General features: G+C 41.4%; 1 pseudogene; it reads right to left on the reverse strand.

Moving 5' to 3' along the window:
* Positions 1-1,372: 1,372 nt before the first annotated feature.
* Positions 1,373-2,305, reverse strand: LOC136155530 (olfactory receptor 7A10-like; annotated as a pseudogene).
* Positions 2,306-4,263: the final 1,958 nt, after the last annotated feature.

A 4,263-nucleotide genomic window follows, 5' to 3' on the forward strand; every position in this document is an offset into this window, starting at 1 on the left:
CACATGGACACCAATCCTCCATACTCCAATGAGTAGATATACAGCATGCAAAATGAGTATTTTCCAAATTAATACAATGTATGAATTACTACTTTGCTTCATCGTGTTGAAGGTCCCTTGGACTGCAAGGAGATCAAACCAGTTAATCCTAAAACAAGTCAGTCCTGAATATTCATTGGAAGGACTGATGCTGAAGCTGCAACTCCAATACTTTGGCCATCTGATGTGAAGAGCTGATTCATTGAAAAAGACCCCGATGCTGGGAAAGATTGAAGGCAGGAGGAGAAGGGGACAACAGAGAATAAGATGGTTGGATGGACATGAGTTTGAGCAAGCTCCGGGAGTTGTTGATGGACAGGGAAGCCTGGCGTGCTGCAGTCCATGGGGTTGCAAAGAGTCGGACACAACTGAGCAACTGAACTGAAATATTGATGTTCATCTGTGATTCTAAAACCATATTAGGTCAATCTGTTTATTAAAATGTGTCTTTCAGCGGGGACTCCTTTTGTAGACATGTATCTGATAATCATGTTAACAGTGGCTATTGTGGGCAATACAGATGCCAAGAACAGGATCCAAATGAGGAGAATAAAAATCAATGACTTGTCACAAATCACAGTAGTATGTTACAGTCTCAATGGCGAGAAAAGGCAGTTAAGATAATGATGTACATGGGAATATTGGATATAAAGGTGAAAATAATGTCTCAGGTTTTCCTCTGTTATAAAATTATATAAATTGTCTTCATGATCAAACATATGTTTTTTGACAGGAAGACTACAACTCATGACACTTCTTTTTAGAGAAACATAAGAAATGTCATTTTGGGGGCTTCCCAGTTTGCACTAGGGGTAAAGAATGTGCATGTCAATGTAGATGAAAGAGATGAGAGTCTGATCCCTGGAGGAGGAAATGGTAACTCACCCCAGTATCCTTGCCAGAAAAATTCCATGGATAGAGAAGCCTGGTGGACTACATTCCATAGAGTTGCATAGAGTCGGACATGACTGAGCGACTGAGCATGCATGTAGGTATGCCATTTGTGAAAAGTTATTCTAAAAAAACTATGTTGTCTCATTTAGTCAGTGGGAATTTCCAAACATTCTTGATACATTGTTGAAGTAAAGTTGTGAAAGTGGGAATAGAACAAGGAGAAAGCAGGTGGATGCCAGAGAGAAAAGGAAGTTTAATAAAGTGATTTACATGAATTGAATAGAAAATCTAGAGTCAAATGAATGCAAATTCCAGGAATGTATCTGCTTAAAAAGAACAAGTTCTAATTTCACAGTTTGATGAAATAGTCACAATTTCTGACCCTGAGGCTTTGACCTCTGTGATCGCAAGGGCTTTTCAGTTTTATGACAACAAGCTTTCATACATTTCTTCTCACAAAGAATGCTTTCAGAGCCCGCTTCATGTCTTTATTCCTCAGGCTGTAGATGAAAGGGTTCAGCATGGGTGTGATGACTGTGTACATCACCGAGGCTGTTGCACTTGAGTGTGCATTGTGAGTAGCCGCTGAGCTAAGGTACACTCCAAGCATCGTACAATAAAATAAGGAGACAACGGTGAGGTGAGACGCACAGGTGGAAAATGCTTTATACTTCCCCTAAGCTGATGAGATTCTGCGTATACAGGAGACTATCTTAGAATAAGAATAAAGGATACCAGCAAAGGGACCTCCACCCAGCAGGACAGCTGCAAAATACATCACTATGTTATTAACAAATGTGTCAGAACAGGCAAGTTGGACCATATGATTGAGTTCACAGAAAAAGTGGGGAATTTCAATGTTCATGCAGAAGGACAGTTGCAGCATCATTAAGCTTTGTAATGAGGAATTAAGAATATTTATGATCCAGGACATCAACACCAGCAGTCCACAGAGTCTGGGGTTCATGATGACTGTGTAGTGCAGGGGATGGCAGATGGCCACAAAACGGTCGTAGGCCATCGCAGTCAGGAGAAAAATGTCCAACACTGCAAAGAGGATGAGAAAATAAATCTGTGTGATGCAGCCTTCATAGGTGATAACTTTGCTCTGTGTTTGGATGTTCCACAGCATCTTTGGAATGGTGGTGGAAGTGAAACAGATGTCTGCAAAGGACAGGTTGGAGAGGAAGAAGTACATGGGGGTGTGCAGGTGGGAGTCTGAAGTAATGGCCAGGATGATGAGCAGGTTTCCAAAGACAGTAATCAGGTACATAGAGAGGAAAAGCCCAAATATGATGGACTGTAGTTCTGGATCCTCTGAAAATCCCAGAAGAAGAAATTCTGAAATTTGTGTATCATTGCCTCGTTCCATATGGTGGAAGTGGCTTCACAGAAAGAGGAAAGTAACATGACTAATTTTCACAACTACATGATTTACTCACACATTTTAAAAGCCAGGATTTACATATTGCAGTCATATAATTCAGTAAAATATATTTTGTGTATGAATATGGTCTCCTTTAGATTCCCTCATGCCACCACTGATATGGAAATTTTGTCCCTGTCAACACTTTCCCTGAGGGATTATGAATCCTATAATTTTCATTAGAAATTTTTTCATGCATTTCAGTAGTAAAATTGAGATCTGACCATGTTACCCATGTCTAGGCAACAAGTATAGTTTGCTGAAGAACAAAATAGGACCCTACTATTAAATGATGGGAGTGTTTCCCATGTGGTGCAGTGGTAAAGAACCCACTGCCCATGCAAGAGATGCAAGAGACTAGGTTTTGATCCCTGGGTCAGGAAGATCCCCTGGAGAGAGAAATGGCAGCCCACTTCAGCATTCTTGCCTGGATAATCCCATGGAGAGAGGAGCCTGGTGGGCTATCGTCCATGGGGTAACAGAAAGACAGACCTGACTGAGCACATACACACATTAAATGATGAATATAGAAAAAATAAGCTAATAATAGAGATCATTACATTTCAGATGGTGACAGGTGCTATATAGAAAGGGTAGGCTCATGCAAAGGAGAGAGTGAATTAGGCTTTATATTTTGCATGGGTGTTTAGGGAAGACCTGCAGACAAGGTGACATTTGAACAGTGACCTCAAGCAAGAGAGGGAGGGAGATGCAAGTTTATGTAATGAAGTATGTACCTGGCAGAGGAAATATCCAGTGAAAGGCCTTGAGGGAGGTGCTTGTTTCCAGTGCTCAAGTCAAAGAAAGTAAAGCCAGTGTTGCAAGTGAATGAAGACTACAAAGAGTGATGAGTGTCACACCTGTTGAGGAGGGACGTGGTCTCTCTGCTACTGCTGAAATCCCAGGGCAAGGGACTTCCTGTTCTGTACTATATCTTGCCCTTTATTAGTCTTGTTGCAAAGGGATCCTGTGAATTGAAACAGCCCACCTCTTTAGTACCTGCCTTGATTGAATTCTGGCCCCACTACCCTAAGAGTTATCCTGGAATATATGAGAACTGGTACCGTTGTTCTGCAGAGAAGACAATGGGACCCCACTCCAGTACTCTTGCCTGGAAATCCCATTGATGGAGGAACCTGATAGGCTATAGTCTGTAGGGTCGCTAAGAGTCAGACACGACTGAGCGACTTCACTTTCACTTTTCACTTTCACGTATTGGAGAAGGAAATGGCAACCCACTCCAGGGTTCTTGCCTGGAGAATCCCAGGGACGGGGGAGCCTGCTGGGCTGCTGTCTATGGAGTTTCACAGAGTTGGACACGACTGAAATGACTTAGCTATCATTGTTCTGAAGATTTCTGACACCTCACCAGTAGCAAACAGACACAGAACACGCTGTGTCTTTCTTCACTGTGTTATTTTCATGTCTTTCTCAGTTGCAGCATTATTGAGTACACTAGGAATGTGTACAACCCAATTTGGGCAGATCAGTGAACTTTACCCTGTATAATATAGAAATTATTCCCTGAAATTCCAATTCTTAAATCTCCTATGGACAAATAAACCTGGGGTTCCATACTCAGATGGCCATTTTGTGTATTTAAACAAATATTAAGTTGTCTTTTCAATAAACAGAGAGCAGAGAGAGGGAGGGAGGGAGGTAGAGAGAGAGAGTAATGATGAAAAAAATAACAAGATCAGTTGGTCCCTAAGAGGCTGTGAGAAAGAATAATCCTCCTTGGTCCTGGAGGCATTCAAACCTTAATTATTTTCCTTTGATGCCCAGCAAAATAATAAGAGATCCAAAATGAACTTGCCTGAAAGACAATAGTAGTGATACCTCTATGGTGTTGAAAGATATCAAAAGACATTTTACTTATTGTTCCCCCTAAGAGAAAATGTGCA

Source organism: Muntiacus reevesi, chromosome 1, assembly GCF_963930625.1.
Source record: "Muntiacus reevesi chromosome 1, mMunRee1.1, whole genome shotgun sequence".
NCBI lineage: Eukaryota > Metazoa > Chordata > Mammalia > Artiodactyla > Cervidae > Muntiacus > Muntiacus reevesi.